The following is a 24,969-nucleotide window of genomic DNA, read 5'->3' on the forward strand; positions in this document are numbered from 1 at the left end:
ATCCTTCCATTTTCCGGAAAAAAAAATGCTCATAGATATTGTCAACCTTAATAGTTGTACAATTTGCATGAGTTTAAGAGAATTGCTTTACAGGAGGACAGCAAAATCGATACTGCCCTGTTCACAGTAAAAATTTCTTTGCTTGGAATTAGAAGCAAGGAAGGAGGAAGATACAGCAGTACTAAAACCTCATAGCAAACTATCACTTATAGTACATATTGGAAATCTTGTGAAAGATTTTCTAGTTCACTTTATGAGTAACAGACGAGAACATGTCACGTTCTTCGATAACCATCTAGCTTATGATATGACACAGGTTGCTAGGTCAGTGACTTGGGGAGCAGAGATCTGCATGGAAGAAGTTTACTGAGGGGACCCGCCTAAGATAAACATAGGGGGTGGCGTGGTAAAGAAAGTAGGATTAGGTAGAAGAAAAAGTTGACCTGTAATGTAGTCCTGCCTCAGCCATTCCTGTTGAGAGCTCTTGAGTTGGAATGCCACTCACGGTAGTCCCAACAGGGACCCATCACCGGATATGGGTTGCTCCTGGGAAGAAGGCGTCCTCTTAGGTGAGCCCACTGTCTTCAGCTGGGGACAAGTCCCACAGAAGACAGCTAATGCTGTCAACCATCCACACTCCCAGATCCTATGAGAATGAGTGCCTTAGTCCTGGAAGGGGAATCCAGACAGTATATCACAGCACACACTACAGGAACTGTGTATATGAGAAGAAGATAGTATAGTGGATTGGGGATCACATGGGCTTCAAATTCAGACAGGTCTAAATTCAGAGACAGTATTAGACAGTGATGAATTATTATCATCTCGGCCAAATTATTTAACCTCTAGAAGTTTCTGCTTCTTTAGCTGAAAACTGGAAAATAAGAATATCTTCCTTATATAATATATATAAAATATGTGTGTGTATATGTGTGTGTGTGTATGTATATGCACTGTGCCTGCAACATTAGATACACAGTAAATGTTTGCTCTATGCTTCTCCCCACTTCTTCCAAACAAGAAAACTTAGTTGGCTAACTATTTCCTGAGCATCCACTACCCTCTCACCATTAGGCTAGCAATGTCAGAGGATAAAAATAAGTATCAGACATGGTCCCTGCCCTAAGAGTGCTTACCACCTAGTTAGAACAAATCAGACTAGCATACATAAAATAGTTGCAAAGAGTAACAAAGTTACTGACTAACGTATTAAATGTATGGTTATAGGAGAAGATCAAGGACAGCTAGACTAATCCAGAAATAAATAACGAATGAAAATGCTTCACTAAAGAAATCATTCTTGAGCTGAACTTTAAAGGATAGGTTACATTTACATGCTTGGCAGAAGCAAAGGATTCTAAATGAGGGAAGTCTTGCTGAAAACGGATGAGAAAGAGCAGAGCTTTCTTGGACTTGAGTGTCGTTGCATATATGGAACTCCGCAATTTTGAATAGCCATCCATAAACTGTCACCCCTGAAGTTCAGCTTAATTCCTCTAGAGATGCTGTAAATCTGTCTCTCTTTAACCTATTAAAACAACATTGGGCTAGTGAAAACTGAGACTTCGTGTGAGAAAGAGAAGTCAATGTTTATTTTTTATGGTCACACATTGATCCTTGGCTTCTGTTGACCTTCATAATATACCCTACTCCCCCATCAAATAAGTCACTCGTCCACTGAAATGGGTTTATGCAACTACTAAAATACTTAGCCTTAGGCTGAATTGTATTAGCATGAATTGTGTGCAGGTAAGTGCTCTATCTATGTCCTCTATGTTTCGTACTGATCTGCTACTGTCCATACATGAAGAGCAGGGACATGTCTTGTATTTTTTTATTTTTGTATTCCAAGCATCTAGCACAAAATGATTAATTGGGATGAGATAAAATGAATTTGATGACCATGAATAGATTAGCCTAATCAGAACATGTTGGAAAGTAAAGGATAAAAGATCAGTCGACAAAATTAGGAAAAGCCTTGGGAAGTAGGTAGAGTAGCTTATATTCAAAGCAATAGTGATTGTGATTTTGGATCAGAAGAGCTACATAATCAAATTTTTTAATATGAAATAGTCTAATAGCATGTTATGAGATAGAGGAGACAGCCAGAAGCAGTAGGAGAAAACTGAGATAATTTCATTAGTAATTGGATGAAGAAGTGTAATAAAGCAAAGACACCTCCTAGCTGAGCAATCACAACATAAGGAAATTCAGAAGTCATAGACACAAACCTGAGCATTGAAATCAGTAGAATAACTGTGCTCTCCAAGGATGAGAATTAGAAGAGGAAAACTCAAAACTAAGAACTAAGCCTTGGGGAATGCTCACAAGTGGTCAAACAGGCAGGAAGAAAGATCCGATACTGTGTGGAAACAAAAAAGAAAGGAGTGGTTCCACATGGGTAGAGGCAGCCATGCACACCAAGTATTACCAAAAGGTCTAAGGTAGTCCAAAAGCCACTGGACTTACTAAGAAGGAAATTCTAGACGTCCTTTGAGAAAACTGTGTTTCAGGTTAGCAATGGATTAGAATGTGGGTTGCTAAAGGCTGAGTGAAGGACCAGGGGGGAAAGATATGGAGGTGATGTACATTTATTGTGATGGTTCATTTTATGTGTCAACTTGGCTATAGTACCCAGTTGTTTGGTCAGACACTTGTCTACATGCTGCTGTAGATGTTTTCAATGTTATGAATGTTTAAATCAGTAGATTTTGAAGAAAGCAGATTGTCTTCTTTAATGTGAATGAGCCTCGTCTAATCAGTCAAAAGCCCTAAAAGAAAAGACTGAGGTCCCTTAAGGAAGAAGAATTCTGTCCCCAGTCTGTCTTTAGACTCTAGACTGAAACATTACAAGCATTAACTATGTGAGAAATTTTTAAATGAAAAAGAGGAAAGAGAAAAACAGTGAGCAGAAAATCAAAATACTGTTTCCGAGGTAAAGAAGACACATTCGAGAGCAACATGACTTCCAACTGCACGTTGCAACTACACATTGTTGCCTAGACCCCCGTCAGCAATTAAGAACCAAAAATGACTTCATCCAATGAGACCAGATTGTCCATTAATCCATCCAAAACAAGGACCATATTCAGATCAGTTCAGACGAACGTTTGGGACCACTCTCACCACAGGGCTTTTGTGACTAATTCTTTAAACAAAATGGGTACACCTAGAGCTGTCATCTTTCACTCTCTGTCATCCATCACACCTCTAAGATCAGGAACAAGACAAAGATGCCCACTCTTGCCACTTATATTCAATATAGTATTGGAAGCCTAAGACAAAACAATTAGGCAAGTAAAAGAAATAAAAAGCATTCAAATTGAAAGGAAGGAAAAAGAAGGAAGAAGTAATACTGTATCTATTTGCACATGGCATGGTATTATATATAGAAAACCCTAAAGACACCACCAAAAGACTGTTAAATCTAATAAATGAATTCAGTACAGTTTAAGGAACAAAATCAATACGCAGAAACCTGTTGCATTTCTATACACTAATAATGAACCATCAGAAAGGGAAATTAAGAAAACAATCCCATATACAATTGTATAAAAAATACCTAGGAATAAATTTAACCAAAGAGGTGAAAGATCTGTACACTGAAAACTATAAAACACTGACGAAACACATTGAAGATGACACCAAAAAATGGAAAGATATTCTGTGCTCATGGATTGGAAGAATTCATAGTTAAAATGTCCATACTACCCAAAGCAATCAGCAGATTCAGTGTAATCCCTATCAAAAATCCAGTGCCATTTTTCACAGAAATAAAGCAACCTTAAAATTTGTATGGAACCCCAAAAGTCCCTGAATAATCAAAGCAATCTTAAGAAAGAGGAACAAAACTAGAGGTATCACGATCCAAGATTTCAAGATGAAATACAAATATGTAGCAATCAAAGCAGCATGGTACTGGCACAAAAACAGACACATAGATCAATGAAACAGAAAAGAGAGCCCAGAAATAAGCCCACACTCATATGGTCAATCTACAACAAAGGAGACAAAAATATACAATGGGGAAAAGACAGTCTTTTTAATAATGGTTTTGGGAAAACTGGACAGCCACATGCAAAAAAATGAAACTGGACCACTATCTTACACTAAATACACTAAAATTCACTCAAAATTTAGTCTAAAGAAAGACTTGAATGTAAGACCTGAAACTATAAAACTCTTAGAAGAAAACATAGGCAGTAAGCTCCTTGATATTGGTTTTAGTGATGATTTTTAAAATTTGACACACAGGAAAAGGCAAAGGCAACGAAAGCAAGAACAGACATCAGACTAAAAAGTTTCTGAACAGCATAGGAAACTCTCAACAAAATGAAAGGGCAACCTGATCAATGGAAAAAAAAAATATTTGTAAATCATATATCTGATAAGAAGTTAATATCCAAAATGTATAAAGAACTCATGCAACTCAATAACATAAAACGATCTGATTAAAAAATGGTCAGAGGACCTCAATAGACATTTTTCCAAAGAAGACACACACATAGCCAATAGGTACATGAAAAGACCTTCAACATGACTGATCATCAGGTAAATGCAAATCAAAACCACAATGAGATATCACCTCATACCTGTTAGAGTGGCTATTATTGAAAAGAAAAGAAATAATTGTTGGCAAAGATGTGGGAAAAAAAATCCTGTGCACTCTTGGTGGGAATGTAGATTGATACAGCCACTATGGAAAACAGTATGGAGGCTCCTCAAAAAACTAAAAAAAAAAAAAAAAAAATCAAATTCCAATATGATCCAGCGATTCCACATTTGGGTATCTGGAGACAATGAAAACACTAACTTGAAAAGATACAGACATCCCCATGTTCATTGCTTCATTATTTACAATAGCCAAGACATGGAACATCCCAAGTGACTATCCTTGAATGAATGGATAAAGAAGAGGTCACACACACACATAAATATTATTCAGCCATAAAAAAAAGAACAAAACTTTGTCATTTGCAACAACATGGATGGACTTTAAGGCATTGTGCTAAGTGAAATCAGTCAGACAGAGAAAGAAAAATAATATTTAATTTCACTTATATGTGGAACCTTAAAATAAAAGCTCATAGGATTGGTAGTTGCCAGAGCAGAGTGGTGAGGGATGGGCAAATTGTATAAAGGAAGTCAAAAGGTACAAACTTCCAGTTATTAAATAAATAAGTCATGGGGATATAATGTGCAGTATGGCAACTATAGTTAATAATACTGTATTGCATATTTGAAAGTTGCTAAGAGAATAAATCTTAAAAGTTTATAAGAAAAAATTCTTAACTATGTATAGTGATGGATGTTAAGTAGAGTTACTGTGATCATTTCACAATATATACAAATTTTAAATCATTATGTTGTAAACCTGAAACTAAAACAATGTTGTATGTCAACTTTAGCTCAATTTTTTTAATGTTCATGTATTTATTTTTGAGAGAGAGAGAGAACAAGAGGGGCAGGGGCAGAGAGAGAAAGGGAGACACAGAATCTGAAGGAGGCTCCAGGCTCTGAACTGTCAGTGTGGAGCCCAACACAAGGCTCAAACTCACAAACCATGAGATCGTGACTTGAGCTGAAGTCGGATGCTTAACCAACTGAGCCACCCAGGTGCTTCTTACCTCAACTTTTTTAAAGGACCAAAATTGATTTCAGTGAAGTAGATTATGCTTAAATCCATCCAAGACAAAGGCCACATCCAGATCAGTCCAGCCCAAGGCTATGGATCACTCTCACCATGGTGCTTCTGTGACTGATTCTTTAGACAAAGCCTATACAGCGAAATCTACCATGTTTCACTCCCTGTCATCCACTGTCATTCCTAGAGTGTAGTGCCATCTTGTTGTGTACTCAATTTCTGTATTCTTATCTTCCACCGTGCTATCTGACATTATATACTGTTACTCAAATCATGTTCAGATTAGGCATCATTGCTATGTAGTCCTGAGTACCTTATACTTTCTGCATTTTAACAGCTATTATGCTATGCTGTTATTGCATTTTGCTTATATGTACATATATATGTATACATATATATACATACATACACATGTACATATGTACTTATATGTATATACATACATATATACATATATACATATATATGTATCTATATATATATCTCACCAGATTTTAAACTCCATGAGACCAGAGATAGCATTAGCAGCACCCGAATAAGCACTGAGCAGATGTTTATGATGGAATAAATGAATGAATGAATGAATGAATGAATGAGTAAAGTCTTAATACGGAAATCAATACTCATGAGTCAAGTTCTAACAGGAAAAAGATTACACTCATATCAGGAAAACTCGAGGACAACTTTGGTTTGTTTTTACAAAAGAATGAATCACAATGGTGTAGACAGGACATGGAAAATTACAAAGGGACAATGCAGGAATCTGGGAGTCTCAAGGGAAGATTCATTGCCACTGTGAGGCTCAAAGCAAAAGTAAAGAAGAGGTTAGTAGAATCTGGAAAGAAAGAGACTTAGAGGCAGAACAGGTCAACCTGTATGTAGTAGTGATTATTAATTAATGGACACAGCCAGTTGGAGACTACCTCCCAGAGGAGGAACCAGAGGAATAAATATCTTGATCTCTTTCTCCACCTCCCTCTGATATTTTCTTGGGGCTCTCCATTGGCTGGAAAGGCCAGAAGGCCTAAGAACCTCCTATTCACAGCCCTTACAGGTCAACTCATGAGGCAGTTAGCAAGATAGGAAAAAGTCAAGAATGGAGCTAGAGGGAAATGAGATATCCATGCAGCCTAACATTTACAATTGAGATCTGGATCTTTCCAACCATGTCTTCTAATATTCAGCTCATTGAATGTAATCTCCCAAAATTGTTTCCTCGTGTATCTTGCTAGAAATACCTCTACCTTTCTCCCCACAAATAAATGGATTAATCTTTAAAGGCCTTACCTTCAAATGCAGTCACGTTGTGAATTAGAGCTTCAACATATAAATTTGGAGGGAGGTGTCCAATTCAGTCAATAACATACATAATCTCATTTAATTTTCACAATCCGTGAGAGATATCTACATTTTACAGAAGATTAGAATTCACTTTATTTTTCTTTGTCCTTATAGATAAGACATCATAGAATCAGAATTTAAACTTCAATCTGTCTTATTCCAAAACCTATTTTTTTTTAACCACTCCCCACTATTGCTATGAGTTGTGTGGCTATCCTATGAGGCTCCTGTATGGGAAGGGGCCATGTCCTACTTAGTTTTCAACTGCAGCACTTACATAGTGTCTGCTCTATAAGAAACATTCCATAATGTTCCTAGAATTAAATATGAATGATGCAGACAAAACAAACAAAACAGGCTTATAGTTTCAAAGCACATTTATCAACCATAAATAATAGAAAAATACAAAATATAAAACAAGGGAAAAGCAGGCCAAAGCTCAGTACAAGAAACAGTCATTTCTTTCCCTAGATATGCAATAGGTTTACTTTGATCCACTTCTCTCAGCTGGATTCAAGTTAATATTTCTTTTCTACTCACTATTTTGCTTAGAGCTATGAGATCAGCTTCTTTTTTTTTTTCTTTTTTTTTTTTTTTTTTGAGTTTGAAACAGCTAGTTTTCTTTTCCTGGAACAGTCTTCTCCTGAAGCAAAAACCTCTCTTTTGGAGCAAAGCCTCCTTCCTGGGGTTCTTTGTTCTGCCAGTGCTGAGCACCTTTGAGCTTCCCTCTGGAGCAGGTCTGGAACCAGTACCTATCCCTTCTTTTGAACAGCCGAGCCAGTTGTCTCTCATCTTGATTGCCTTTGCTATGCGAGAAGCCTGTGCAGTCGTGTGCATCTGTCTCAGCTCATTTCAATAATCCCTCTATACAGCAAAAGCTGGTTGAATACCTAGGAATGTTGACTTTTTTACAGATGAAATTATTTTGATTTAGAACTAATATCTTACTAAAAAGCGAATCACTTTACTATAAGCAAGTTGACTTCACAAGCAATGACGATTTAAGAATGAGCTTCAGTGATAAGTAGAGAATGAACCCAATGGTCATAACCTATTAAGATGTGGAAAGGATTTGAGACATCTTCAGACCAACTGCCTATCTAATTAAGAAAGCCCAATATAACAAACTGGGAGTTAGGTGACCAGAATGAAAACCTTGCATATTATGAAAGAAAAGCCTGGTTCTGTTCTGTGTTAGCTCTGTCACCAGAGCCGCCTTGAATTAAACCAAATTCCACTTCTTTTGAAATTGGATTATTTATTATTTTACGTGTCGTCCTTGCCCAAGAACCACGCTAATCTTCTCTGTAGCATTCCAATATTCGTACACGTGCTGCCAAAGTGAACACTCTTCATTACCTTAAATAATACTTCCTGACCCTATGTTCAATTCACAGACCCTATGGTAGGTGCTAGAATTTCTTCTACTCATTCATCTACCAAAATAATATGCAATAATAACTCCCCTGCTTGTCTATATTGTCCATTGAGACTTCCAAAAACTGAAGTTGCATCAGAAGAAGGCAGAGAGTCCATCAGTGAGAAAGGGGAATAACTTTCACAGGATGGAAATAGAAAGCCATAGAATAGCACATTGAAAAGGGACAGGAAGAGAGAAGACATTTGGGTGTAGGTGGTCATGGCTTGGGTTGGGTGTGAACCACAGTATGGGGGAAGGGGGTGGTAATAGGCAGATGCAATAAACAAAATAAATTTTCTCAAAAGGTACAGATAAACTACAAAAGTAGAATACAGGTCGGAATGGAAGGCAAAATAAATCCCTACTTAATTGTAGATCTTGAAATAGAAACATTTGATAACTCTTCTCTACCTCTATTTTTCACACAATAACCATATTCCATTTGGTCTGTAGGGCTACATCTACAGAACTCCCTGTCGCTTGCTCCTCCCTTCAACTCACCCAAGCAGCACATTCTGTGGATACTGGTGGCATCTCAAAGTAGCAGGACCAGAAGAGTGGATACAATATACCATACTGCCTGCTGGCCCCACCAAGACTGCCTTTTCCCATGATCATATGGCTTTGTTCCATCTATTCAGTTATCATCCCTGCCCCCTTTCATAACAGAATTCGATACAAAAAGAAAAAAAAATACAAAACTAGTGTTTCAAAACCAAAGTCATTATTTTGGGTGAAATTTGTATCCTAGATACTGGATCATCCCCCACTAACATGAAAATATACTGGAGTACTGCCAGTCTTTCCCATTATCTACAGTTCTGTTATAGTCTATCTTTATCTATTGACTGTTTAAAACAAAATCTCCTAACTCTATTGCCCTCATCTAGAAATTCAAACACCTGTAAACGTAATAAAAATATGCCCATGTGTCTATTGTCCTTTCTCCAATTTCTTAATCCACATTTTCCTCTCAACCTACTCCATTCAAACCATTCTGATGAGCCATTTTCACTGAGGTTGCAAATGACACAGATGAATGCTCCTTGATTTTCTTTAATTTATATTTAATTCCTTTTAAATGTAATAAATACTACTGCTATAACATTTAAAAATGAACAGAGGATATAAAATGAACTTCCCTCCCTACCTCTAACGCTAGCACTCAGTTCTCCCCGTAAATTGCTAGTTTATAGGTATACATCTAGAGATATTTAATATGCATACAAGCATTTCTTTTTAAATTTTTTTCAAGCGGTAGCATGCAGTCTTCTGCTCATTTTTTTTTTCATTTACCATATCTTGGATATCATCCCATATCAACACATAAAACTTCCTATCCTTCTTTGCCTCTCATTGTGTGCGTTTACATTTTTTTATTTAATTGTTCCCTACCGATGGACATTTTGGTGTTTTTAATCTTTCATTTACAAATGATGCTACAATAAATAACTACACATATCTCATTTCATCCATAGTGGAGTTTACAGGATAATTTTTTTAAGTAGGCTCTATGCCCCATATGGAGCCCAGCACGGGGCTTGAACTCACAACTCTACGATCAAGACCTGAGTTGAGATCAAGAGTTAAACGCTTACCCAACTAAGCCATGAGTCACCCCACAGGATAAATTTTTGAATGGGATTTTTAAGTCAAAGAATACGTGTATTTTTAAATCTTTGCTATATATTACTAAATTGCCTTTTATGTAAGTTATAATTTATAGTTTCCCAACAGAGTTATCAATGCAGTGGTTTATTAGAGCTGTACACTTATTTACTTACATAGCTCCTTTCAAAATACTATATGAATAGTGATTTAGTATATAGAATAATTTTCTGCTATCCCATTTCCTCTGTCTTTAACCTTTAATTTTAGCAAATTAAAAAAATCTTCCTTAGCATTAAGCTTTTAACTATTAAATGACTTTATACTTCTGTTACCAGATTTATCAGTTCTAAGTGTATATTTTGATCCATTATTATAAAAGACAAAGAAACAACCAAACTTATTCTTTCTTTCTTATACACACTCCCCTTTTCTTCCTAACTTTTTTTAGTTACATGATTTATTGTTAAGATTTACAAAAGTTGTATTATATTCTATAACCATAACTTACACAATGGTTTGCACATTAGTCCTAAAATCTGAATACTTAGTCTTCCAATGGCAAACCCTGCAATCAGAGCCTTACGGTTCTAGTGTCTTAGTCCTACACTCCTAATATTCTTCACTAACCTTTCTGTTTAGCTTGTCTATTCATCTCTTACCAACCTCTAATAGTATGTTCAAGAAGGCCTCACGGTAATTATATTATCTGAGCTCTTGCATGTTCAAAAATGTTTACTCCTTTTAGAAAATAGACATTGCTTTGCTAATTTCTGGTGTTGACTATTGCCATAGAAAAGTCCAGTTATAATCCCAGGCATCATAAAATACAGAGTGACTTAGGCCAGATTGTTTACTTGCTTGCATAAATAAATAAATAAAGTAATTAATTAGTGAACAAGTGAGTGAGTGAAGGAAGCAAAGAAAAGAAAGAAAGAAAGAAAGAAAGAAAGAAAGAAAGAAAGAAAGAAAAGAAAAGGAAAGGAAAGGAAAGGAAAGAAAGAGAAAGCTAACTACTGATATTCACATGTATTAGGGAATACAAACTGTGGAACAGTTTTTGTTGCTTTGGCTGCTTTTGATGTTAAAAAGTACATACTCTTATATCCTGTTTCCACAAAAATGGCATACATTAAATAGATCATTCAAAGCCAAAGAGCAAATATTAAGCAATGAGTACTCATTTAATATTTTAAAAACAAAAACAAACACCAAATTCCATTCCCCAAAATTCTGGCTATTAAACGAATTGATGTATAATTTGGGATTCCTGTCACAAAGATTTCATAAGCAAGCTGTCCTATGCAATGAGTCTGCCCTGAGCCTTACATAAAGTTACATTTTTCTTCCACTGAAAATCAGAGATTGCTAAACATTTCTAACATCTACCAATTTTCTTTCCTTCCCTAAGTCGTATGTTGTATTACTTTATTTTGTTTTAATGAGCCAAAAGAGTTCTTTCCTTCAGTCACTAAAGGGGTTGTTTTGCACTCTATCATGTTTAAAACACATTCAATGTGCCTTCAGTGTGAATGGACTCACTGTTCTTCTAGACATAATTATTGGATACCTAACTAATATTCTCTGATGAGATGTAAGTCAACTGTAAAATCTTCAGCGAGACTTTGCATACTGATGTTAGCTAATTTTACTGAGTACTAAGTATCTGGAATTGCACTAAGATCTTTAACACATTTTTTAGTTGAATCATTTAGTGCATATAATCCCAACAGCAAAACTGGGGTAGAATACTCACATTTTTCAGAGGAGGAAATTGAGTCCCAGAAAGGTTAAGTAACTTGCGTAGGCTCACAGCCAGAGAGGGGCAGAGCCATGATGTGAAACAAAGCATTCTGATTCTAGAACCCAAGCACTTTACCACTGTTGTTAACACAACCATCCAGTTGATGTCTGGGCTACAGGTTATTAATATGCCTTTCATAGTGTCTGCATTTGATATCAATGAGAGAGGTATGTTTGGACTTATCATTAGGCACACAGATTACCTTATTCTGGCTCATATTAGCAACATCAAGACAATGATTAATCCAGTAAAATTGGTGCACAGGAGTCAAGACAGTTTAGGGCTTGCAGCTGTTCAATTTTTTTTTTTTTTTTTTTTTTTTTTACTTTTCAATCCATTGTTTTGGCATCATGTTAATATCCTTAGAGATATTGTTAAGGCATAAAAGGTGGGCATGCACACGCACACATCCCCCCCGCCCACAGACTTTTGAGAATGGTATTATAAATTCCAGATCTGTGCAAAGCTCTTTTTATGTTTCAGATTATGTAGAAGGCAAGACTGGGAGTGTAACGTGATGGTTTGCTTGCTTTTCCTCTCACCTGTGCTCCTTGGGAAGCAATAGTAATAGCATCATTATCACATCCTCGTGCTTTTCAACGTAGGGTGTGATAAAGTTGCAGTGAGTGCAATTTCTTCTGGGAGAATAAAAGTTTTGCTTTTTCCCTGGTAATGTGCAAAGACAAATAAAAGCAAAACAAAACAGAAAAGAAACTTGAGTGAGCTGCTCTGAAAAATATGCTCCAATAGAGAAAACTTAAAAAAACCAAAACATTGTTATCAGGCAAAAATAACACATTTGAATAAATATTTATGTATGTTTTCCTAGTTTTCTGGCTTATGCTCCTTCATGTACCTTGCAGGAAGTTAAAGAAACAACTATAAATCATAAATAAGGAATAAAACGAACTCTATGAAAGTCTCTGATTACTCCATTACTGAAATCCAGCTTAGCAATCATTCCTTTCCTTCCCAGTATATTTCTATAAACAATCCAAAACAAACCTGTAGGATTTATAGAATGCTTTTAATATAAATGAAAGTGGAACCACGCACAGAACTGGCGAGAAATTAATTCACATTTCTCTCTAGCAAAAAAAAAACCAAAAAACAAAAAAAAAACAGTATACTGGGAAAACAACATATTCCTAACGAGCAAAACCAAGGAAGACTCTTAAATAACTTGATATCCTTTGTATCGCAGGGTGCTTCTGTAGGCTATGACCCAAAGTGAAAGCTAATGGACTAAGAAATTTAATATTTTTTTCTACCACTGATTCTTATATGAACTGGGGGATGTCATTTTGCTTTGTTTGTTGTTGTTGTTGTTGTTTGTTTGTTTGTTTTAATGATAAAAGTGAATAGATGAGCATGAGCCAGCCTAGCTCAAAGAATGACAAAAACGAATCTACCAGAAACCAAAATGCTTAGTTTGGGCTGAGAAATGCACTTTGAAAATAACCTAGGAGAGCTACAGAGCTTTCATATTGTAACCAGAACTCTCGAAGATCATTCAATAGAACCCAGTTCTTTCATTCATCCATATACATTTGGTCAAAACTACGATTTTATTACTCCTACTTCTCCTAGGAAATCTGGATCCCCATACCCCTTATGTTGGAGAATCTTCTAGACATCGTTACCTCTATGCAAATCTTCTGTGACTAACCCCACACACATCTCATCCATTATGGATATTCATGCTCCAAATTTAATTCAAAAAAAAATCAAGCGATTTGTAAATCATAACTCTGGATTATAACTTTATAAAGACCTGATCTAGTGTTAATTAAAGATTATATATAATTTTAAGTATATTCAAAATGCATAAGAACACCTGATAATGCAAGATAATCCTCATGCTTATTGTAGAAATATAATTTCAAATAAATTCCAGTCATTGCCAAAAATATATTTTTGAAATAAGTGGATATTGGCTCTATTTTTGAGAAAGAAGTTGAGTCTTCCCAAGTGAGTTCACAGCAAGGTGGAAAGTAATATCTATTTTTCTCAAATGTGTTAGACAAGGCCACCAGAAACTATGTTAGGGGCTAAAATTAGCCATTGTAATAAAGCATAAGGCAATACTGTTATACACTGTCACTGTGTTTCAATATGCAATATGTTTTGATGGAATTCAGTAGTTTTTATAAGTTGGAGTCACTCAAACAGCTCCTTTTTTTCTTGGTCCATCTATGTGATGCTTAACAACCAGGTTTATAGCCTTAGCATTAAAAAAATTTTTTTCTTAAACGTTTATTCATTTTTGAGACAGACAGAGACAGCATGAGCAGGGAAAGGACAGAGAGAAAGGGAGACACAGAATCTGAAGTGGGCTCCAGGCTCTGAGCTGTCAGCAGAGACCAATGCAGTGCTCGAACCCACAAACCACGAGGTCATGACCTGAGCCGAAGTCGGACACTTAACCGACCGAGCCATCCAGGCGCCCCAGCCTTAGCATTTTTTAATGGAGTGTTTTGGTATAGTACAGGCATAGGGTTCATATAATTATTATGGACAGTCAACCATAAGGTATAAAGCATACATTATTATATAATTAATATGCCACGGGCTTTTCCACTGAATTTAAGTCAGTTTTATACATAAGAATTAATGAATATCCCTTTAATTAAAAATAACTTTAAGGCATGATCAATTAGTCAAAACAACTATATCAACACAGAAGTTTCAAATCAAAGTGGCAAGTTTAATTTATTGCACAATAGAGGCAAAGAAGAATGCACAGTAAGGAATAATTCCAAAATCTCACATCAAAATAACTGAAATTAAGTTCATCACAGGAGTGGCTATGGGAGAAAATGTCACCATTAATGTCCTCCTGGAGAATTTTTAAAAACAATAAATACACTCATCTGTTGAATTTAGTGCTGGTCTTATCTAGAAATTAAATTGTCCTAAGTTCCAGCTTCCTTCTCTGCTAGTTGAAAGTACATTGCTGTTATGATTAACGATGAACCCTAGAAACCCATCTTGTCCACAAACCCCTGTGGCACACCAGAGTTATTGCAAGAGGTTTATGAATTCCTGTGTCCACCAGTTTTGTGGACTAAACAAATCACATACACATATCTATTATTACTTTTTCAAATACAGTTAGTGTTGAGAGTTTAACTAAATTAATCCATGATATTGCTGCCTGGACATCCATTTTGTTTGGCCAACTAGTCTGCAGGGACTTTAAACTGACATTAGCCTCTCCTGCAAACTCATGCCTTGGATAGCAGCTTTAGAGTCACAAGCAAATAGAAGTTCTTAATGTGACTTCAACTGTCTCTCCTACCTCCCAGTGCCTATATGCCTCATGCATTCCTTAAATAATACCCCCCTGGGGACTTACCAAAACACAACTCTTTGGTTACAACTGATCAATCCAGCCCTAGCTGAGAAGCCCCAAAGTACCCTACCCATTCACACGAATAAAGGCATGGACCCCAGGTCCAGCCTTCTCTCTTTACTCTGCCTTCGTGTCCCCATGCAGTCCCTCGAGTTGTCCTTCCTCCAGGGCTTGTGAGTAATAAACTTTTCTGCCTCAATTTCTCTTGTGGTCTGTTGCTGAACTACAACCTACTGGCCAGCATTCTGTGCTCCACTTAGTAAACGTTAATTTAACCAAGTCATGAGAGTCGTTGGTGTGTTTAATCAAACACAGTTCATTAAGCATGTCTCACAAAGTCAGTGCCCCCCGGAAATTCCATGGGTTCCCCTATATTTCCCAGCCTGCATCCAGATAGATTAGTGCTATGTAACTAAGCCAAGCCAATGGACTATAAGAAGGCATGACAGAGGTCACTTCAGGGCCAGCCGAAGCAGTTAGGCGTCCCGATGCCTACCCCGTTCCTCATTGCTCTTCCCACAGTCATCTTAGAGTCCGTGTCGTCTACAAGACATAGCCACAAGATGTAGGAGGACCACCTGACCCATACTAGTCTCTGTATGAGTGAGAAAGTAACTGTCTTATGTCAGCCAGAGAAGGTTTCAGATTTGTCTGCTATAAGAGCTAGTATTAATTATGCCGACTGATGGCTAAGTGAAATAAGCCAGTCACCAAAGTAAAAATTTTATATTATTCCATTTATGTGAGGTACCTGGAGTCACCAAATCTATAGAGACGGAAAGGAACATGGTTGTTGGTAGGTGCTGGAGGCAGGAGGGAATGGGGAATTGTTTCATGGGTCTAGAGTTTCATGTTTGTAAGATAAAAAGAGTTCTAGAGATTGGTTGCACAGCATTGTAAATGTACTTACTACTACTGAGCTGTGCACTTAAAAATGGTTAAGATAGTGGGGTGCCTGGGTGACTCAGATAAGTAAGCATCTGACTTCAGCTCAGGTCATGATCTCACAGCTTGTGAGTTCAAGCGCCATATAGGGATCTCTGCTGATAGCTCAGAGCCTGAAGCCTGCTTCAGATTCTGTGTCTCCCTCTCTCTCTGCCCCTCCCCTGCTCTCTCTCTCTCTCTTGCTGTCAAAAATAAATCAACATTTAAAAACATTGTTAAGATGGTGAATTCTATGTTATGTATATTTTACCATAATTAAAAATAAAAAATAAAGAAGGAAACAAGGTTTCAGGGTGAAAAATTATTGTTTTTTTAATAAAAAAAATAAAGAAAAGAAAAAATATTACAAAAACTAGGCCTCAGTTGCACAGAACGGCAAGGTGATTCCCTCAAGAGCCTTCCAAAAGAGTTTAGAATTGTGTCCACGTAATTGGAATAAGAATAGAACAGCTTTACCTAAAATGACTGTCTAGGTCCATTAGATGTCTGAAGAAAAAGTGCTTCCTGGCCAGATATTCCATTTTTGGAAATCACAATGTCCTTTAGCAGTTAAAAACTCTGAGAAATCTTGTGGAGAAAGGAAAAAAAAATTTTAATTTGTGTAAGCCCTTTAATTTGTGTAAGCCAGCCTTCCTTAATCATTTAGCTAATGATTTTTTTTGTACAATACCTATTACTATCTGAAATGCCTATATTTCTACACAACACTCTTTTCAAAATGCTGAAATACCATCTGCAAACTGATACGTTAAGCTATTATGTTTGCTTACCAAGTGTCTCATTTTTTTTTTTACACATCTTGATAACTATGCCTTGAGGACCAACTGCTATCTGTCCTGATCAAGACTAATCCAGCATCACCGGAGTAGAACAAAAAGTTGTTCCTGGATCATAAACAATGAGTGTAAACACACATAAAAGTATGCGTGCACACACACACACACACACACACAGCCACATTTAATTGAATACTTACTATGAGCCTAACACTACGTAAATAATGCATTACATATACCTTACCTCAATTAATCATCATCACTGCAGTCCTATGATAAAGCACTTTTTTTCCCCCAGGATTTTGAGGATGAGGAAACTGAGGCTCTAAGATATTACGGACTGTGCCCAAGGTCACATGATTAGCAAATGGGTGAAAGTCAAATCAAACCAGAGCTAAAAGACTCCAACACCAAGCCCTGAACCATTATGTTATATTGTAGAGCACTTTCCTCTAAGTGTAAGATCTGAATCTATCACGTGCTTCATTCTAAAAAAACGAAAAACAAAAAACAAAAAAACCCTCACTATGAGGGAAAACAGGAAACAGAAACAAACAAGAACAAGAATAAAACCAAAACCCACAACCCCAAAACAAATATGTGGGCTTCTAGGTTTCCAAAAAGTACAGCTTTTATTTAAAAATTCTTTAAACATAGTTAATAGCCTGCAAAGACCTAAAAGCTGGAGAGAAATGGTTTAAGAACAAAAAACAAAAAACTCCTGTTTATAGCATAGGGTGTGAAATGGTAGCTCACTGGGTTAAGAGCTAGGCTAAAAAGTGGGAGACCTAGATTCGAGTTCAGTATCTGTTCTCAGATTCTGTTCAGAATCTGTCTTCATCTAACTGGCTGTCATTTGGCAACATCCATTGACATTTCCATGCTTTAATTTCCTCATACAAAAAGTGTGGATAGAGGCCAAACCAGCTGATCTCTAAGGGTCAAAGACCCAAACATACACAAACTTACTGTAATGCTATGAATATGCTTGGTGGAAGAAGAGAGGAGGGGAGTCTTTACAACTTGGAAAATTTATTTGCCCTAAATTCAATCCATGTCAACTTTCTAAACTGAGGGAGAAGCTACCCTTTCTGCACTTGTGGACGTGTGGGTACCCTGGTTGTTTCATTTTGGTATAAGTTCACAAACACAAATGAATGCAGGGAACAACAGCTTACTAAGGAGAAGGCAGCAGAGGTCTGAGGAAGTCTGTTCTTCTCCTGCCTCTTGCTTTGTTGTGCTATTGACACCTAGGATTCAGCTGCAAAAGGAGCCCTCTCTTCATCCAGACTCCTCTCCTCTATGGGTGGGCATCTAGGATGTTGATACATTTTCCCTCCCTTAAAATCAGAAGAGGAGGAATAGGATTAAATATGGAAGCCAGAATATAGGACCCAGAAAGAAAAAGAGGCAGGTACCTAGTCTCTTGTTTCTAAGTTTCATCTAGAATCATTATGAATATCAGAAAAGCAAGAGAAAAGAGGTATATATCTCCCCTGCCACCTCTGCACTTGTCCTGCTGACGTTAAAAGGAGTAAGAGAGAAAAAGAGACCAATTGAGATAGGTCACACTCCTATGTCATCATCACAGGGTCTCTACTGAGATCAAAGATATGCATACACACACACACAAAAAAAAAAAACAAACAAGAAAAACAGGATCCAAATGAGATATTATGTGCCACAAAAAGTAACTGGCATTGGATAAAAGTGTAGGCACCCAGCTTAAGCTTCTGGTCCCAAATTACCTTGTATATTAAAAAAAAGTATCAATCTAAGTAGCATTTGGATGAAAAAAAATGTCATTACTGTATATAAGCACCTGTCAGGGAGTAGATGAATATTCTCCTTTACTCTCAAAATGTCACTGCAAATATTAGCCCTGTTTATTGTGAGTTTTCCCCACCCTATTCCCCTTCTTTCTATAGCCCTGTAATAAAAATTCAGCTGGTAACTATCCTTTCCCAAGTTTCTACTCTCTGACATTTGGTGCTTTCACACCTCTAAGTGAAGTACAGCCTTAATACTGCGCGGGGGGGCTATAGGCGTTCCTTACTTGAGTTGCTAGACTGTGTCTGTCTGTCTCTCTCACTCTCTCCCCTTCTCTATCTCTGTCATTCTCTGTCTGTCTGCCTCGCTCTTTACTTCTGTCTCTCATTCCCCCCTCTCCACCCAACCCCTTCAGCCTGGACTCTTCCCAGTCCTAGGTTTGTCGCTAAGCTTCCGTCACTACCTAGGAAGGAATACCCAAGCCTTCATGTTCTCACAATTGTAGATTGTGTCAGGTCAGATGATCATTGCTTTCCCACAGTTGCTCACCAACTGCTTTCCACTTATGTAAATGAGGCTGTCTTTGCTCACTGTTCCACTCTCTGACAGTCATGTCACCACATGAGTCAGCCAGCTGGAAGGTAACCACTTACAAGTCACGAGGCCAATTGGGTTAGCTAGGATATTTGTTTTTGTTTTTGCATCTTCCTCTGCACTTCCTCACAAGAGAAATGGGAATCTGCACTAGAAAAAGACATGTTTGAGCAGGGAACAAGCATTCTCAATTAGCTCCAAGTCACCCTACTTGTCCGCCTTTATGGTGCATTCTCTCCTTTTCTCCTCCCACTTGACGTAGTCTTTAAGCAATTTCACACTGCTGCTTTCCGATAAACCAGCCATGGAAGATAAACTCACACAGCAGGGGATGTATATGTTCTGGTATAAAAGAAAGTTTTAGGGACCCGGTAGCCACCAATAAGTCATTTCTAAAATCCAAGTCTTTATACAAGACATTCACATTCTTTCTTCAAACCCTGCTTTATTTATTTCATGAGGCTCTTCTCAAGAACTGGTTTCTCAAGTCTTAGGTAAGAACATCTTGAGAGTAAAACATCAGAAACTCTCCAAAAAGGAGCTGATACTTACTATCTTACTTAAGGTCAAGTAAGGAAGATTTGAATGAGGCTGAACCAATAGAGGCAATTACTTTTGCTCTTCTCTCTTAGGTGTTACAACTGTGGGTCACTTGGTGAACTCTTCTGGCCTTCATGGTTTCTCTTGTTTTATGAAGTTTATAGCTCCAAAGTGTCACATCCTAGGGAGAGTTTAGACTCCCAATGAGAGAAACAAGATCATCACCAACATTATGGACTAGGTATACTCTATCAATTGTCTTTTATGTATAATAATGCTTCGGGGCATATGTCTTTGTCTTGCAGTATGCAGTTACTATAATTGGAATTGTATTCTATATCTAAATAGGTCAATTGAAGCATAGCTATTGACAGAGGAAAATGAATTTCCTCACCCATATGCCATTCAAGGACACCATTCTTTGGTGGCACAGTGAAGGACTCTGAGGACATAAAGACAAAGCAGAAATGAGACTCATCCATTTAATGTTGCTTGGTACAGATATAGAATGTCTCCCAGATAATGAAATAACAAAGAAATGCTTTGCAATATATTGCCCAAAAAAGAGAATGAGATTAAGAAATAAAATAGAAGAAAAGAAGGGAAAAATAAGAGATAAAGAAAATATAGAAGATAAGGAACAAAGTACTAAAGAGAGAAGAAAGAAGGGGAGAGAATAAAGGAGAAAGGTGGGGAAGGGGAAAAAGAAAAGGTCTCTGTGTAAGTCTTTCCATATATCACATGCTAATTAATATTTTGAATTTGAAAATGTGGCATCATGCTTTCTGAAAGTACACATGGCTATAAAAACAAGAACCGACTTTGCTTCTTTCGACCTGAATGAGTCTTATGCCTTGAAGAATACATCAATTCTTTTAGAGCCTTCTCTTTGTTGTCCCTTTGGTCCATGAAACCGACAACTTCAATCTCATAAAAAGGTCATCAAAGCTAAAAACCTACTATGCTGGGACTTATTTAGAATTTTGGTTCTAGGTACTTTCACAGTAAGCATCTTTACCTTAGACATCATTGCCGTAAGCATTTTACTGCCTAGTCAATTGTCTAGAAGGCACTTTGGCCATAAAAGAAAAGAGTGACATTCATTAAAAGTTTCATTATAAAACATGAAAACTAAACTGTCAAAAATGGCTTTATTGTGAAATATAAAATATTTGAATAAATTTAAAATGTATATAGATTTATGGCAATGCTGAGAAAATAAGTGGTTTTATTTTGAACAATGCAGGATGGGGTGCTGACCCCCCTTACAGTCAAAACTCTGTGTGTAACTTCTGATTCCCCCCAAACTTAACTGCTGATAGCCTATTGTCGACCAGAAGCCATGCTGAAAACATAACCAATTACGATGTATTTTGTAGGTTTATATGTCTTATCTATATCCTTACAATAAAGTGAGAGAAAATGAAGTGATTTTAAGAAAATCATAAAGGAGACAAAATACATTTATAGTACTGTATTACATTAATTAAAAAAAATTCACATATAAGTGGATCCATGCAGTTCAAACTTGTTTTGTTCAAGGACTCAACCCTGCTAGGATGCATATTTTTTACTGAGCTTTGTATTGAATTGTGAAGACTTTCTATGCTGTTGTTCTCGGCATATTGTCATATGCCAATGATAGACAATTCAAAGTTCTGTGGGAAATGTAAATTCAAAACTCTGTGCCACTACATGGGCCATTATGAGGGCTAAGACTTATATAAAAATGAAAGTACTGTGTCATGGAAAAATGAAACCAAACTGTCAATCAATTGATGAAACCAAACTGTCAAACAGTTATTTTATATATATGTATGTGTGTGTATATACATATACATACATATATGTATATATGTATATGTATATATGTGTACGTATGTATATGTGTATGTGTATACATATATACATATATACATATATACATATATATGTAGTGTGTGTGTGGCAAAAATTGCCTTATGACCAATTTCTTATCCTGCAAAAATGTTTGTGGCAAAAATCTTGTGGCAAAGACATCTATAGCAAAGACGCTTATGGCAAAAATGTTGTACACACAGAAAGCTATAAAATTTCTTGGGAAGACTCTACTTTTTCTGCAGTCATCCTCAGTACACTATTTGTAGAATTAGTGGCAAATCCGAGAAAGAAAATAAATTATTGGAGAAATTTAGATGTAATTTAGGGATAGAATAATGAGTCTACCATAGTCAAATTCGTCTAGAAATAGAATGGGTAACTCTAATCTTGTTCATTTCAAGATATCCTTAGATGATCTAATTGTTTAATGCTCAGTGTACTCATAAATACCTAATCTTAAAATGCTGAAAAGTTAAAAGTTCTTTTAGCTGAAAATTTCATAATTTCAAGCATTCCCAGATTTGCTGCTAATTCTACAAACAGCATGTGTATACTGAATGTGACAGCAGAGGGAGAAGAATTCTGAGTGGCTACTATTTACTTATGTTGTGCCTTACAGGGCATGCAATAAATTCTCAATAAATGCTCCTCATTATTATATCATATTGGGCTCACTTCCAAAAAACAAGATCAGGAGAATTTTTTAAATGCACACATTTAATAATTGATACAAATCACTAGAAAATAAAAATATACAAGAACTAAAAATTAGTATCGTGGTCACAATTATGGCTTGTGATTTTTTATAACAGGTTCTTTCTAGAGTTGCACAATGATTAAGAATACAAACAAGGTCAGACATAGTCGGATGTGAAAACAGCCCTGCTACTAGTTACACACCATTAAGCATGTTAAATAATTTCTTGAATTCTCCAGGCCTTTTCTGTTTCGATGGGTACTGAGAATAATTATATGATACAGCATTACTTAATTTTGTAAATGTTCAATTAGATTATTTCTGTAAGATCCTCAGTTTAATATCTTCTATACAGTGAGAGCTCATAAATATTATGTAATCTTATTGTTTTTTTGTTCCTTTTCCCTTGTCTTTGTTTAGCTTCTAATGATATATATCTTTATAATAAAAAAAAAACAGAACATTTCTAATAAACTCTAGGACAGATACTTTTGACATTCTTCATATTAATAAGCTCTTGAATTTATCAGACAAGTCTGACAGCAAGGCTTTCTATTCCTCTAAGGCATGCTGTTGGAACCACAGGAAGCTGCTGTGAAATTTTCAACAATATAAAAGACAATCAAAACTGGAAACTCTTAACTTTGGGGGAAAGTATTAACATATCTCAGAGTTTGTGTCTAAGAGACAATAAAGTAAAAAGAGCACAACTTTAGATTCATACAGTCGGATTTTTAAATCCCAATTTCGTCACCAGATATGTGGCCTTGAAATATTAGAGAAACCTATTTTCTCACCAGCAAGATGTGGAAGATAATTATATCTCATGGATTCACACTCAGATTAAATGAGAGAATCAATGCAGTAAATATAAGTTCTTATAAAGTGTCTAGCACTTAGTAGATGTTCAATAAAAGGTAGTATAATATTTTTATATCCAAGAAAGACCATACCAAGTATAGTCATAAATGTACCCTAGAGATTAGAAAGCACATTTCAAACTATTTGGAGCAAAAGTAGGTATGGTCCCATGATCATGCCTAAAAGAAAAAAAATTTAAAGCATAAAAAAGATAAAACCATTCCCAATTTGTTACAAAAAAAAGTCAGAACAACTAAAGAGAATATGGCAAAACCAGAAAAGTCTGGTAGGATTCCACTTTTTTAATGTGCCAACAATCCATTTACTAGGATATAACTAAATATGGATAGAAAATTATGGTCACATACTTAAAAATAGTAATGTTGAAAATACCAAAGTTAGAATGAACTTAGACTAGCAAAAACAATAAAACTAGAAGTGTACAATGAATGATGTGAGAATCTGTACATAGAGTTTGTTGCAAACATAAAAGTAAACAACTACAAGATAGCAAACTGCCTGGATAAAATAAATTGTTCAATAGCAGAAAACTGATCTTGATCTCTTTAATAAAGGCAAATGACATTTTAACTTAGGAGATTAGAACATACAACATAGGATTTTTTTAAATTTTATTTATTTTTGAGAAAGGGGGAAGAGTCAGAGAGAGAGAGAGAGAGAGAGATCTAAAGCAAGCTCTGTGCTATCAGTATGGAGCTGGACTCAGGGCTCAAATTCATAGACCACGAGATCATGACCTGGGATGAAATCAAGAGTCAGAGGCCTAAATGACTGAGCCACCCAGGTGCCCCCAACATAAGAATTTTTAAACTTCCCACATTGTAGTGAAGAATTGAACAGAGCCTCAGAGAAATGTGGGACACCAATTGGCTAACTAACTTAAGTGTAATGGGAGTCCCAGTTCATGAATTCTGCTTGTTTTCAGCCATTATTTTTAAAATATTTTTTCTGCTCCTCTCTCCCTACTTTCCTTCTGCTGCTCCCATCATGCATATGTTCATGAACTTAATAGTATGCCACATTTTTCTAGGCTCTGTTCATTTTTCCTCATTCTTTTTTCTCTGTTCTCCAGATTGCATCATTTCTATTCATCTGTCTTCAAGTTTGCTGATTGTTTTCTTTTTTTTGTCAACTCAAATCTTCTGTTGAGTCCCTTCAGTGAATATTTTCATTTTTATTACTTGTTTTTCAATTTTTGAATTCTCATTTTTTTGTGAAGAAAGCATCTTTTTAAAATTTAAATTCAAATTAGTTAACGTATAGTGTAACCATATGTAACTATATATCACTTACATATGACACCCAGTGTTCATCCCAACAAGTGCCCTCCTTAATGCCCATCACCCACTTAGCCCATCTCTTCATCCACCAGCAACCTTCAGTTTGTTCTCTGTATTTAAGAGTCTCTTACGTTTTGCCTCCCTGTTTTTATCTTATTTTTCCTTCCCTTCCCCTATGTTCATCTGTTTTGTTTCTTAAATTCTATTTGGTTATTTTTATATCTTAATTGATGTCTATTTGATGAGATGTTGTCATTATACCTTACTCTAATTTTTTGAAATATGTTTTCCTTTAGATCTTTGATCATGTTTATAATAGCTGCTTTAGTGTATTTGTCTTCCAAACCCAACATCTGGGCTCTGAGGTACTTTTTATTGTTCTGTTTTCTGCCTTTTTTCCTCTGTATAAGTCACACCTTTCTATTTCTTTAAATGTGTTTTTTTCCTCGAAAA

At 36.2% G+C, this 24,969-nt stretch overlaps 1 non-coding gene across 1 annotated transcript; it reads right to left on the reverse strand.

Annotated features, from left to right (window-relative positions):
- Nucleotides 1-8,228: 8,228 nt before the first annotated feature.
- Nucleotides 8,229-8,334, reverse strand: LOC122239829. The gene has a single exon (XR_006219214.1). It is a non-coding gene; the product is annotated as a U6 spliceosomal RNA (small nuclear RNA).
- Nucleotides 8,335-24,969: the final 16,635 nt, after the last annotated feature.

The sequence above is a fragment of the Panthera tigris genome, chromosome B3 (assembly GCF_018350195.1).
Source record: "Panthera tigris isolate Pti1 chromosome B3, P.tigris_Pti1_mat1.1, whole genome shotgun sequence".
In the NCBI taxonomy this organism is placed as follows: domain Eukaryota; kingdom Metazoa; phylum Chordata; class Mammalia; order Carnivora; family Felidae; genus Panthera; species Panthera tigris.